The sequence below is a fragment of the Panthera tigris genome, chromosome A1, assembly GCF_018350195.1.
Source record: "Panthera tigris isolate Pti1 chromosome A1, P.tigris_Pti1_mat1.1, whole genome shotgun sequence".
In the NCBI taxonomy this organism is placed as follows: Eukaryota; Metazoa; Chordata; class Mammalia; order Carnivora; family Felidae; genus Panthera; species Panthera tigris.
Genome location: NC_056660.1, coordinates 68,800,579 through 68,815,087, shown reverse-complemented (window position 1 = coordinate 68,815,087; position 14,509 = coordinate 68,800,579). Strand labels below are relative to the sequence as shown.

The 14,509-nt window shown below is 48.9% G+C and overlaps 1 protein-coding gene across 3 annotated transcripts in view; it reads right to left on the bottom strand.

The window, feature by feature from the left end:
* The window catches only part of FARP1 (FERM, ARH/RhoGEF and pleckstrin domain protein 1), a 296,010-nt gene extending 283,175 nt beyond the window's left edge, over nt 1-12,835 (bottom strand). The window contains exon 1 of one of the 3 annotated variants that reach the window (XM_042979513.1): nt 12,773-12,835. The gene's annotated coding sequence lies outside the window, so the exon portion shown is untranslated. Of the gene's footprint in view, nt 1-11,850; nt 12,184-12,772 lie in introns of those variants that run through there. The other 2 variants (XM_042979519.1, XM_042979509.1) reach the window with 2 other exon arrangements.
* Nucleotides 12,836-14,509: the final 1,674 nt, after the last annotated feature.

Here is a 14,509-nt window from a genome sequence, read left to right as displayed (position 1 = left end):
AATCCTGAATGCTCCCAACAGCTTAGAGACCTCAAAGATAGCATGCGGAGTGAAAAGTCTCAAAGGGTTACACAGTCCGTGATTCCATTTATACGATGTTCTGGAAGAGACCAAACAGTGACAGAGCAAAGATCAGTGTCAACGGTGGTTGGAGAAGCAGGAAGGTGAGTCCAAAGAGGCAACACTCGGGAATTTTTTGAGCCGAATGACACAGTCCCTGTCCTGAGTATGAGGGTCACGGTCGCCGCACACACTGGTGCACGTGGTAAAACTCACAGAACCGTACACAGAAGAAAAATCGCTTTTACTCAAACTTGATTTAAAAAAAAAAAAAAATAGGGGCGCCTGGGTGGCTCAGTCGGTTAAGCGGCCGACTTCAGCTCAGGTCATGATCTCACGGCTGGTGAGTTCAAGCCCCACGTCGGAGTCTGTGCTGACGGCTTGGAGCCTGGAACCTGCTTCAGATTCTGTGTTCCCCTCTCTCACTGCCCCTCCCCACTTGCACTCTTGTCTCTCTCTCTCTCAAATATTTTTAAAAAAATGCTTTTAAATAGATGCACACATACTTTTCTTTTGAGGCAATTTCATTTCCTTTTTCCCGTAAGAAGAAATACATCCTTCCTTAAATCACCTTCAGGGCCTAGGGTCGTCTTGATTTCCAAATCTTTATTTAAAAACAAACAAACACACAAACAAAAAAACGCTGATCACAAGCAAGTTATTTAGAATCCATGATTTGTAGCTCAAGAGTCTACCTTCTTTCAAACAATTATCATTCATTATTTTCCTGTATAGCTGAGGGTCCCCTGGCCCCTGCCTTATGTCCCTATAAACATTCTTGCCTGGGAGCAAAAGACCTTTTAGACAAACACAGACAAAACCACACAGGTTCTCAATAAATGTCTGCTGGCGTGTATATGGCATGTATAAGCCACAGATTAGCTGGATCTGTCTCCAGACTGTCCCAAAGGTATCCGATGGCCCCTGGGAAAAACGAGCTGCCCACTCTGAGTTGCACTCTGAGCATGAGGGTGACCGTCCGCGTAGCCCCCTCCTGTCCCGGTGCCCCATGCAGTTCACACCTCCTTCCAGTATCAAAAACGCCTCCATTTGGACAAATAACATACACGCGCTTCCTTTGAAGACAAGAGTTTTTGTCTGTTTTGTGCACTGATGTGAATGCAAGCATAGCCCCTACCTTATGAAAGGTGCTCCACAGATCTTTGTGAAAAGTAAGATCAGTTTTATTCTTCCTAACTGGTGAAGACATTGGGAATTTAATGAGCTGTGATTTTCCAGATGCCTATGATCCTGTGATAAGACTTCCATTAATCCGCCAAAGAAAGGCTCTTTTGTAAGGACCTGGAAGATAAAAGGGAAGCCGCATCCACGGCCCCTGACCCCAGGAGCTAACTCTGGTGAAGAGTGGGGTTCACACATCGGGGAATAAGGCCTTACGCATCCATGTAAGATCCGTCATGCCCACGGGCACCACTGCCACTTGCCCTGGAAGGTCTCCACGCGCTTCTGGGTGCACCGTTCCAAAAGGTGTGCCAGTGGAATTCAGAATCGGGCACTGCTCTACTTGGGAATTTGAAAAATAGGCAAGACTTGGATGTTTCACTAATGTTTTGCTGGGGGCTGATGAGGGCTGTGAAGAATCAGCACCTTCACTGAAGTGCTTCTGACCCACAACAGAGAAAAGGAGGCAGATAAAAATGCTCCTCAAGTTAGAAGAAAATAAAGCAGTAGGCACCCCTCCCATTTCAGCCTGGCCCCTACTCTGGGCCTTTCTCAACCTCCAGATACAGGCCAGTTATGCTATAAACTCGCCCCGAGCAAGCTCTACCCCCGTTTTTTCCCCGCCCCAGAAGGTGCATTCCGATACAAGCAAGAGCCTCGTGGGGATAATATATAAGGAGTGACACACGGCTTATGACACTCTTCACAAGGGATCATTAGGTTAGAGCTGCTGCTCTTGGGGCACAGACATCAACATCTATGTGCTCGTGAACTTCTGAGCTTCGCACAGCCCCAGGAGGAGGTGGGACAGAAGCTTCTCTTACATTTCTGCTGCTCCCGTCCCTGCTGGTCTCCTTCCACCCCTACCCCGGGAAAGTTTTTCTTCACTTCTCTCTTATTTTTGCCCATAAATCCCATCCATCTGGAAAGGCTCATGCTGTCTGGGCACAATCTCACATCACCCAGTGCCCCCACCCCTAGACGCACCCCCCACCACAAGAGTGGTCCCTCCTGTCGCCTAAACAAGAGTCCTTCCCTAGGAGGAGAGGTCGGAGGTTCACGCTCCACTAGGCGATTCTTCATCATAGTGGGAGCAGTCTGAGCACCTCTTCCACGGGAACGGAAAACGCTCTAAGGTGTGATGAATTGTCAGGATGACTGGAGGACAGCTTGCATTTTAAGGCAAGAGCCATGGATGCTGGACTTCCTGCCCTTCCCCACCCCCATCCCCAAACTGTCCTGCTCAAAACACCAGCAGAGAGGGTAACTGAAACATCAAGGCAATGCCGGCCAAAAAACAGAGTCTGGACACTATGCGGGAAAGCCCACGGGGCCGACTCTGGACCCGGGTCTCTGTACTTGAGACCGACCCACCTCCGCCCTTTCTGAGGTTGGTGCTGAGAACTAAGAAATACCCCTTTATTCTGCATCCTACGGCTCAAGCTGGGCATCTGTCACTTGCAACAAAAGAGTCCTAGGGACCCTCCTACCATAGATTTATGTACACATGGTCACCGCAAGCAAAAAAAAAAAAAAAAAAAAAAAAAAAAAATGACCAATATGGGCACCTGAGTGGCTCAGTGAGTTCAGAATCCGACTCTTGATTTCCACTCAGGTCTCGATCCAGGGTGGTGGGAGCGAGCCCCAAGAGGGGCTCTGCACTGAGCATGGGGCCTGCTTAAGATTCTTCCTCTCTCCCCCGTCCCACCCCACCCCTCCCCTACGTGCACTGTCTCAAAAAATAAAAATAAGTTTTAAAAAAGTGACCGCTAAAGGGCAATGTTAGTTACGTTCTGTAGAACCATGTAACAGTAACATCACAGAGGCATCGTTTTCATTTCAAAGAAAGCTCCATGTAGAAAACACTTAGTGTTAAGGGGGAAAAAGTGGCTTCTCAATGTGCATGCATCATTCTCTCAATTTTTTAATAAAAATGGACATTTGCACATATAGGTGATAATACCGGAAATACACCAAATATTGCCAAAAGTTAAATGGAAATCAACCATTTTTTAATTTTCATAATCTTTAAATGGCAGGATTCCAAGGAATTTTTACTTTCTGTTTTATATGTGAGTACTTTTCTACTCCTGTCACAATAAACACACTACAAAGTGACCACTAAAATAAGTCAACAAAAACAGGCTTCTTTAAATTAAAGCTCCATTCAAACGCCACCTCTTCCAATCAGAATCCACTATCTTACCGTCCTGAACACTTCCACCATTACTATACCTTGTGCAAGGTTCTTATATTTCACCTTTTATTATAATTACCTAGACTTTTCCCTCATCCCCCTCGATGTCATACTCCAAGAGTAAGGACTGAGCCCTATTTTTGTGTCACCAATGGTAACCAGTATATTCAACAAAGATACTCATAAATATCCCTTGACTTGACAGGCCCTTACATAAACTAAAGTAAAAATAAAACGGCCCAGTGAATAATGAAATTACCCTGGTCAGTTGGCCACCATCATAGTAAGGGGAGAGTGGAGGGGCTGATCAGACTTCTTTTTAAAAGTTGAATCAAGGGGCGCCTGGGTGGCTCAGTCGGTTAAGCGTCTGACTTCAGCTCAGGTCATGATCTCACGGTCCGTGAGTTCGAGCCCCGCGTCGGGCTCTGGGCTGATGGCTCAGAGCCTGGAGCCTGCTTCCGATTCTGTGTCTCCCTCTCTCTCTGCCCCTCCCCCGTTCATGCTCTGTCTCTCTCTGTCTCAAAAATAAACGTTAAAAAAAAAAAATTTTTTTTTTTAAATAAAAAAAAAAGTTGAATCAATTAGGGGCGCCTGGGTGGCTCAGTCGGTTGAGCATCCGACTTCGGCTCAGGTCATGATCTCACCGTCCGTGGGTTCAAGCCCCGCGTCGGGCCTGTGCTGACAGCTCAGAGCCTGGAGCCTGTTTCAGATTCTGTGTCTCCCTCTTTCTCTGGCCCTCCCCTGTTCATGCTCTCCCTCCCTCTGTCTCAAAAATAAATAAATGTTAAAAAAAAAAAAAAAGTTGAATCAATTAAACGAAAATAGAAATATTGCTCTCTGTTCTGCATTTTGCTCATCTGGATAGTTTATATTCAAGTTATTTGTTTAATATGAAGGGTATCATGAAATCATTTAACTTTTCCTTACAAATATTTGTGTCTAACTTTTCCATTTGGTAAACCTCTGGTTTACCCAAATCCTGACATTTTCAACTAGCTTGCTCCACTAATAACATTGGCCCCCAATAAGACCCGATACCAGAGAACCAACAGCTCTGGTAAGATTATAAAGGAAGATATTAATTTCTGATTAATCATGTCCTCACAAATCTCCTAAGCAGTATTGTACGTGCAGAGAAATGCCATTCTAGGGTGACAAAAACGGCCGGTGCTGCCATCATTGTTTCTTAAGGAAATGTTATTCTCAAGCGTGTCCTGTAATCCAAACTGCCAAATGATCAATTCTAAACAAATGTCCTACAAGGCCACCTTAAGAGGAAAGGCAAAATTCATGTTGATTTAGCTGCAAGATTTACACACAATATCAAATACCTAAAGTCCCGAAATAGAGTTTATCTCTCACAGAGATTTGATATGACCACGAAGTCACTCTCCACATAATCAATAGAGAGAAACATGTTTTGTCACAGATAACGGTACATGGCAAAAGAAAGATAAGGTCTTCCAACTGATGTGCCAGTCAAGAAGCTTTGGATGGTAGTAACAGAGTTAGAAAGTAAGTAAAATGATCATTTAGCACACGAAGCCCATGTTGGTATTATTTAGTATACAAAATTCACTATTCTTTGGTATACTCAGCTCCAGGGGCAGGAAGATCAATGACTCAATGACACCCACAAGGACTCCGGTCCCAGGGCATCCGGGTGGTTCGGTGGGTTAAGTGGCCGACTCTTGATTTCGGCTCAGGTCATGATCTTACAGTCGTGAGACTGAGTCCCACATCAGGCTCATACTGGGCATGCAGGCTGCTTAAGATTCTCTCTCCCTCTGCCCCTATGCCTCACTGAGGCATGTGCTCACACTTTTCTCTCCCTCCTTCCCTCCCTCTCACTCAAAAAAAAAAAAAAAAGTCTCTGGTTTCATCTTTTAGCTCCATCACCCTCTTGCCTTCATCCCAAGGTGAATCACAACATGGCTGCTGTGGTTCCAGGCATCACATTCAGTCTAGTCTTTGGGTCTCTTTTTAAGAGCACAGAAATGTTCCCCAGAACCCCCTTCCTAGACCTCCCAGATGTTGGGGTCTTCTGGGAAGGGTTTGGCCTGATGACGAAAGGAGCCTGAAGAAGCCTGTGCCATTACTGACCTGCCAACAAACGTGGGAGACGATATAGCTGCGGCAGCCATGAGTCATAACAGCTAATTAGGAGGCAACAGTCTGATTAACTGCTCGGCAGCAAGCCTAAGTACGAAGAGCAACATGCTGGGGATGGCGGAGTGGACAGACAGAAAGAACCTGGGTCCCCGATGACACTGTGAGCTGAGACACCCAAGTGGGAACCCCTTATTATTACTTGAGGCAATGAAAGGTTTGATGGGTGGTTAGCCAGACACTGTACCATTTTAAGATGAAAATACTCTTAAAGATGCCCTTGAAGTTTGAGGGAAAGAGCACCAGTAACTTGCCCCACATCACAAACATGGCCAGCGTGGAAGGGCAGGTCTATCGGGTCCCGGTGCCTCCGCTCCCAACTCCTGCCACCTCTGATACCACCCTCTACCTCCCGTATTGTCAAATGTCACAGGGTGTTCGCCACACGCATTTTAGTTCGGATCAACCAAGATTTATTTACTTTCTCTGGGCAGGAGAAACAAAAATTAGGAACACATACTTTCCGACCCTAATAATGCTTATTATTTGGGTCAGAAAATGAGAAAACACAGACGGCAAGATACAATTCCTGCCAAGATAAGGGGAACTAAAGGCATTTCATAACTACCTACATGTGCCGCTCTGACCTCTTTTTAACGTGTTACATCTTGGGGCGCCAGGTGGCTCAGTCAGTTAAGCATCCAACCCTTGGTTTCAGCTCAGGTCATGATCTCATGGTTCGTGGGATGGGGCCCACATGGGGCTCTGTGCTGACAGTGTATTGCCTGCTTGGGGTTCTCCCTTTCTGCCCCACTCATGCATGCTCCCTCGCTCGCGCTCTCTCTCTCTCAAAATAAATAAACTTTAAAACATTAAAACTAAATAAAATGTTACACCTTGCTATTACCCAAGGCTTCCTTTTCGTATCGCTTTCAAAAATATTTCTTTCCCATCATCTTTCTGTGTGCCGAAAAACAAATACAACTCCAGTTTGAATTTTAAAAATCGATTTATTTGATCATAATCTCAAACATAATTGTTTCCTCATATTTTCAAAATAAGCAGGTATTTTCTCTTTCATTTTTAAGCCTCTTCAACTCTGTTTTCGGGAGGAAGGAACAAAACTGCTCCTTCACCCTCAAAAATGGAAGCTGACCACTTGAACAGAGCAATACCAGTAAGCCTTACACATAAAAAATGTGTTATTTTTCCAAAACTGAGTAAATTCCCTGGCCTTTGATAAGTTCAATAATTACGCCATGTATATAATACTTTGCCAATAATTTTTGCTTTTCAAGAGATACCATCAAAAAATAGAAAGGTTAAAAAATAGACTGGTGAAAATATTCACAACACACAGATCTAACAGAGAACTCATATCCAGAATATATAAAGAATCCCCACAATGAGACAAGATGACATTGAGTATGCGCAGTTTATTATATGTTGATCGTACTCTAAAGCTATATAAAATGATCGGACAAAAACATAATTAAAAATACAAAAGATTTGATACACAAAGGAAGATATGCAAACGGCCAATAAGCACATGAAAAGCAACCACTGGCCATCAGGGAAATCTAGAATGAAATCCCTATGACACACTGTGACACACCCACCAGAATGGCTAAAATGAAAAAGACTGAATTTCCAGTGTTACTGAGGATTACAGTAACTGGAATGCTCAGATGTCATCGGTGAGAATGTAAAATGGTGCAAATACCTGGGAAAACAGACGGTAGCTTCTGATAAAGTTAAGCGTATACTTATTATAAGACCCCGCAAAAGAATTAAAAACAGATCTCCACACAAAGACTTGTTCGCAAGAGTGCACAGCAGCTTCATGCATCAGAGCCCAAAGCAAACGGCCAGAGCGGCCAAAGGCGAAGGAACAAAGGGTGGCGGAACGGACCTTGAAATGGTACCGGGAGACAGAAAGAAAGATACTGGTGAGAGGCTGGGAGGGAGGAGTAGAGAAAGGGAAGAAGGGGAGAGTGGGGAGGAGCAGGAGGAGGAGAGGAAGGGGCGATCAAAGTCAAGGAGAAAAGAAATTATACCCAGACAGAGTGAAGGTGCAGAACTCCAAAGAACCTTAAAGCAGCCGGGGCGCCTGGGTCGCTCAGTGGGTCGACTCTTGATTTAGGCTGAGGTCATGATCTCACAGTTTATGAGTTCACGTCGGGCTCTGTGCTGGCAGGACGGAGCCTGCTTGGGATTCTCTCTCCCTCTCCCTCTCTCTCTCTCTCTCTCTCTCTCTCTCTCTGCCCCTCCCCGGCTCATGTGCGCGCACACTCTCTCTCTGTCTCAAAATAAATAAATAAGCTTAAAAAAAAAAGTCAGCAGACAGAAAAGACAGACTACTCACAAGCAACAACCAGCCCAGAGGCGGATACTGCAGCTGCCACAAAGGAACCAGAAGGGAGCTGATTAATACAACGTCAATCTGAAATCGCGCACCCAGGGCGTTTATCATTCCAGAACAAAGATACTTAAAGGCACACAAAAAAGGAGGTTACCACCAAACAGATGCTCACTAATGAAGCCTCTAGAAAATAGATGCCAAGGAAGAAGGAAAATTCTTGGAGAAGCTAGCTTTTCAGAGAAGTTTTACTTTCTTCTTCATGCTTTTAGACCTAAGTTTCTTCTTAATGAGACTGTAACTTTTTACAATATTACCCAGCTTTCAAGGTTAATTGCAATTATTAAATTCGAACAAAATGGAAACAAAATCAAATATCATATCTTCAAGTTCCCGGAACAGCAACCTTAAAAACTTTAAAGACTAACTGTAAAGGACATGAAAATCCAGGTTTATTCATTCACAGCCAGTTATCTACCAAGGGACTGCTATGTGCTAGGCATATACTAGATCCTGAGTTAACAGGATGAGAACAAAAAATGAAAATCACCATATTCCTGGATTTGTAAGTCTTCCTGTATGAGATACTTTTATGGAAAGCCGAAGTCTGTGTGTAGAGTGGCATTCCTCTTGTGGCAAGAAATATTAGCATAATAGAGTTAAAAGCAATCTGGTTTGGCTGGTGGCTCCTTTGTTTGAAAATGTATGCACAAATATGACAATTTTTCACACGAAATTAATTCAGTGTAAATGATGAATTCTCACATCATTTATTTGCCAATCTTACAGTTTGTCTATTATTTCCGTCCCACGTTAAAATAAGAAAACTGCCAATGCCTAGCCTGCACTGGGCATGCATTCAGTTTTAGTCACATTGTATTTGATGGTCCCTGGCTTATTTCAGAGATATCAAAAGCTTAGAGCACCATATTTAATATCTATCAAGTGCCCACTTTTGCTTCAAGTATCCACTTGGCAAAACATTTTTTAACTGCCTTCAAACCAGGACTAGGGCAGCCGAAAAAAGCCAGCTTCTCCACTTTAAAATAAACATTTTCCGGGGGCTTCTTGATTAAAAACAAAGGCAGCATTTGGCATAAAAAGACTGGTGAAATCAGTATTTCAAGTAATTTGAATGGAAACATTTGGGCTCTGATCTTCCTGGACATGTGGAAATGGTTAACGCAGTAACCTGGAGGAAAACAGAGGCCGTAGCAGAAACTCTACCCATTAAAAAGCAAGAAAAAGAACTTGACCTCCCGCTTCCCATTGAATAGCCAGGCTTGAAGAGCCTGGCCTTTCCATCGAAGGTACCCAAGAAAAGGAGAGGGCAGCCATGGGACCTAAAAGCCTGCCCCTTCCCCTCCCAGCCAACACCTAGAATGCCTGTGCACCCAAAGTGGAAAGGACTCAAGCCGGCAACCGTATCTGGGGGATCATAGGAGCACCTCTCTTTTCTGTAGCATTTTCTCTTATGGGGGCCAGGGCATTTCTCAAAAAGCTTAGGCAGTTCTCTGCAATAAGCAAGGCCAGTCATAAAGGGTGTGTTTCAAACGCCAGTTCCACTGGCCCAATACCTACAAATCCACAGAACTTGCCCCGCCCTCCGGGAAAAGTCACAATGTCTTTCCTAAAGGGTGTTCAGCACACAAAGACTGGGCTCTTGCCTTTTCTCCAATGTTCTCTAACCTCTTCCAGGATGGAAAAAGCTTTTCTCTTTCGATGGACGTTATCCCAAGCACCCTTCTTAAAAAGCTGTATCGTTTTTCCAAACAAATTAAGCTCTATGTGCATCGAGTATTAGGGGACAAATTCCACTTTTTAAGAAACGAACCCCTTTGATCCTGTATTTAATTCTTAACTTTCTTCAGTTTCTGTAATGAAATACAAAACAAAAACATTCACCCAGCTTTCTTTTAGTCTCAAAATAATTATAAACTAAATGCAACCCACCAGAAGAGAATTGTCTAGGATAGATTTTTCAATCTCCTTTTGGTAAATTTGGCTACAGAGTAGTGTTACTGTTCTATTATGACCCAAGGAATTAAATCCCTACACAAATTCCAGGAAGAGACTATCAGTGTGAAAAGGGGCATTATAAACCCAACTCCAGGATTTCCCTAGGGACAGACTCCTTAACGCGAAACCACACACCGACTCACAAGGGTTGTGCCACAGAATCTGTGACCCTATGGGGCACAACTACATCATCCCCAACTATGTCAAGTTTCCTGTCGGCTTCAAAGAAACAAGAGATTCTGGGAAGCCCTGGGGTAAGGGAGGCATCAACTCAGCATCTCTATCAACCAACACTTCGCCCAGTGAGCCAGCCACTGGCCAATAATGTCTATTTATTTTACCCAGAGGCAGATCTATTAGCCAGACATTCTAAAAACACAAACGTTTTGTTGTGCTTGGAGGAACTCCAATATTGGTGCCTTGCTGCAGAACGATGCTGCGGGAATATAAAGTGAGCCATGTGGATGCTGAACCCACATAGGAAGCCATCCTCAGAAACTGTCACACCAGAAGACCAACCCTTTGGAAAGGCCGAGGGGTAAACCCCCAGCCAGAAGGCTGTGGAATGAGGGAAGAAAGCCAAAGCTAGGAGATATCAGAAAGGCCCACCCCATGGGAACGAGGGCAATTTTTAAGGCAACTCCCTCAAAGCTCTCATCACCAAAAAGGCCTTTCCCCTCCTCTTCTTTTTCGACTGAATGAAAGAGCGAGACAATGCTAAAGGACGTTCTGACATGGGTTTGGCAAAGTCACCACGTGCAAAACACATTAAACGTAACCCATGGGGGTTGGCTCTCCCAAGACCGCCGGCTGGGTGAGGGGGGCCGGGGGTCCACAAAAGTCATGGCTCAGGGGGAATCCGGGAAACAGGGCAGGGCGGGCGGCGGAGCAAATCAAACCTGGGAAGCTAACAGGGAAGGCATTAACAACAATAATAAAATGAAACAGCCAGAGGCCACCATGGTACTCCAGAAGGCTGAGACAGGCTGAGACCGCTAAACTCCTCCGGACGAGAGGCGATCTCTCCACAGCTCAGGGAGCTGACCTGGTAGCAGCGTCCTCGATTCTTTTGTAAGCCTCACCTCCCTCCTTTCTGGGGTCCTGCACCGATCCCGGGAGTAGCGGGGCCCCAACTGCCAGGAACGAAATCCAGAACGATGACCAGGAACTCATCCCCCCCCCTCCTCAAATAACACACACACACACTCTCTCTCTCTCTCTCTCTCTCTCAAGGGTCTGGCCAGATCACACAGCTAAAGTTTCCGGAACTTAAATCGTAAAACCACAATCAGAAGTTGTTGTTTTAAAATGCTCACCACAAAAATCTGTGTCCTTTGCTGGAAAGAAAAAAAAAAAAAAAAACTTTGCTCTCCGTAAAGGCGGTAAAGAGAGACAAAATCTAACTTAAGCGGAGGGTGTGTTCCTCTTTGTCACCTACCCGGGTGCTCGCGCCGCGCGTGGGCGAGCGGCAGGCACCCGGCAGCGCCGCGGTACCCGAGCCAGTGGCCACCTCCCCGGCCCGCGATCCGCCTCTGGGGCCAAGACTGCGGCCCGAGGTCCGGAAGCGGCGTCCGGCGCTGTCACTGTGCCGGGTGGGATGGGAGGAAGCGGGGGGGAAGGGCACAGCGGGGTGGGGGAGGCGGGGGGGAGCCGCGCGCACAGCCGCGCAGCCCGGGTCCGCGGAGGTGAGAGAAAGGTGCAAAGGGCGGCCCGGAGCCCGGAGGCCCCCGAGCTCCTGCTATTGTTGCCGGGGCTGCCGAGGGCCCGATCCCACCCGCCGCCCGCCTCCTCCGGGCAGGACCCCGCGGGCACGCAACCCACCTCCACCCGCGCCCCCCCGGCGGGTGGGCCCCGAGAGCCCGGACTCGCACAAGTTGCCGCCCGCCCGCCCCGCCGCGGTCATTGTTCGCCCCGCGCCTCCTACCTCCACGGCGCCGGCGGCTCCGGCTCCCACTCCGGGCCTCCGGGCTCAGCAGCTCCGAGCCCCTGGCTGCCGAGGGCGCGGCGGCTCCGGGCTGCGCGTGCAGCGGGGCGCTCGGCTATTAATACCCGCGGGCGGCGGCGGCGCGGGAGCGCGAGCGGGGCTGGCGGTGGCCGGCCGAGGTCCGAGCCATCAAAGGTGGCGCGGGGCGGAGGGGAGGGCGGAGCAGGCGGGGTGGGTGGGGAGCGGGCTCAGGGTCGCCATGGCCGCCTCGACGCCCGGCCGAGTGCCACTCGCGCGGGGAGGAGCGGCGCAAAGCGGGCGGCGGCCGCGTCTCCGCCCCGCGCCCCAGCCGAGCGCCCGCAGCCCTGCGCCCGCGCGGGACCCGCCGCCTCCGAGGCCGGCGAGCGGGAAGTGAAGGCGATCGCGCCCCTCCCCGGGCCTGGGCCGGCCCCTCGGCGGCGGGGGGGAGCTTGGGCGCCGAGCCGCCGGAGCCGCGGGGACAGCGGGAGAGCCACAGCCCCCTCCAGCGTCCGGGCCGGCGACCTGCGCGCCAGCGTGCCCCGCCCCGCTCCGCCCTGGGGGGCAGGTGCGCCAGGGGGCGGCGGGAGCGGGGGGGGGGGGGGGGCACCAGCCTGGAGAGCCCCTCCCGGACCCCGAGAGCCCACCTCGGATCTGTGCCTTACTTGGTCCTACAGCCAGAACCCGAGTCTCTGCGCTGCGCCACCGAACCCAGCGCAGGAAGCGCTGAGGAGAGCGCTGCGCCACCAGGGACACGCCAATCCTGCTGCTGTGGTTGAAAGCGATCTAAGGAGAGCGGGAGACGAGCGCACCGGCTTAACCAGGAGCTGCTGCAGGGCGGTCGGCGGCGCGGACTCTGCAACTCACTGGCTGAGGTCATGCAAGGGGGTGCCTGTGTGCCCACCTAGGACTTTTCGTTGTCGGGCGGGAAGCGGCGATTTGCAGGGACCCACGAGCACCTTCCCCTCCCAAGCCACACGAGCAGGCTTCCGGCACCACCCTGGGCTGCGAGCGACTTAATCCCGAAGGGGCGGTTGCCACCTCCCCCCGCCACGGCCCAGTGTTTTCCACCCAGGCGATTCCCAGTACAGTCCCCACCTCCCCACCCCCACCCCCCACTTGCCCCACCTCCAGGAACAGGAGCAACGCCCAGCGGGGGAGAGGAGTGAAATAGGTTGGGAACTGGTTTGCGGAATTTAATGGGGGAGGGAGTAAGATGGATTGAGGAGGCAGGGACTAGGGCGGGGGACACAGTTACTGTCCCCACCCTCCAGCAAGGAGCCCCCGCTTCACCGTCTCCATCTCCCCCTTCCCGAGCCCCTCGTGCAGCCTTTATCTCGCTGTAGACTTTCTACTCGTGGAGGGGAAAGGGCGGGCAGCAGCAGCTCAGAGACCAAAGCAGCTCTCAGCTAGATCCCGAGGCTACCCCGGTCGTTTTGTGCCTCTGAGGAGTTCACAGTCCTCAAACCAGATGGACAGGTTTCATGGGAGAAGCCACAAGGGAGCGGGCAGGAGCCCGCAGTGGGGGTTGGCACAAGAACAGGACGCATTAGAAGTACAGGGGGTACCTGTGGCAGCAGGTGTGAGTAATTCCTGGAGAGGAGCAAAGAGACGTATTTTGAGTATAAGGTGCTGACCTGTTTGGTTTTTTGTTTTTTGGGGTTTTTTTTTTTAGCCAAAGGCTTTATTTTTTTTTCCCCAGAGAGAGCCCGAGAGCAGGGGAGAGGCAGAGAGAGAGAGAGAGAATTTTCAGCAGCCTCCACACTCAGTGCAAAGCCAGAGTCGGAGCTCCATCCCACGATCCTGGGATCAAAACCTGAGCTGAAATCAAGAGTCCGATGCCCAACTGCCTGAGCCACCCAAGTGCCCCCCTGTATTTTTTTTCTTTTTTTTTTTAACCCTTGCGTATCTGGTGACAGTGGAAGTAAAGAGCAGGGGCGTGTTGTTGGGTCAGCCTGCTGAGCATCGGACTCTTGATTTAGACGGTGAGATCCAGCCCCGCCTCTGGCTTTGTGCCCACATCCAGGAGCCTGCTTGGGATTCTCTTTCTCCCTCTCTCTTTCTGCCCCTCCTCTCTGCTCAGGCTGTCTCTCTCAAAATAAATATATAAACTTAAAAAAAAAAAAAAAGAGTTCATTGTAGGCCTCTGACCAAAGAAGAAACAGCAGATGGGCTGAAAAGAAATAGTGGGTTCTGACCAGCTGTGTGGCCTTTGATAAACCATTGATCAGAGGGCTTAGGCCAATGCTTCTAAGTGTGGCTCTCACACACACCTGCAGCAGCAACGCCTGGAAACGTCCAGAAAGGTAAATTGGGGGGCCCGTACCCTAGACCTACCTTATCAGGTTCTCCAATCACCTGGAGGGCTGATTCAACTTAGATCCTCAGGCTGAGTCTGTAGATCTGGGGTGGGGCTGAGAATTTGCATTCCTTTAACCGGTATGCTGGGCCCACACTCCAGCCACTGTCTTAGCATGATGGTTTGGAGTCCTGGAATCACCTCGGATTTTAAAAAAACATCACCCAGGCTTTACTTCAGATAAGTACATCAGGATTTATGGGGTTGGGACCCAGGCCTCAGGCATTTTAAAGTTCTGTGGGTGATTCCAATGTGAAGCCAGGTTTGAGAACAATTACTGTT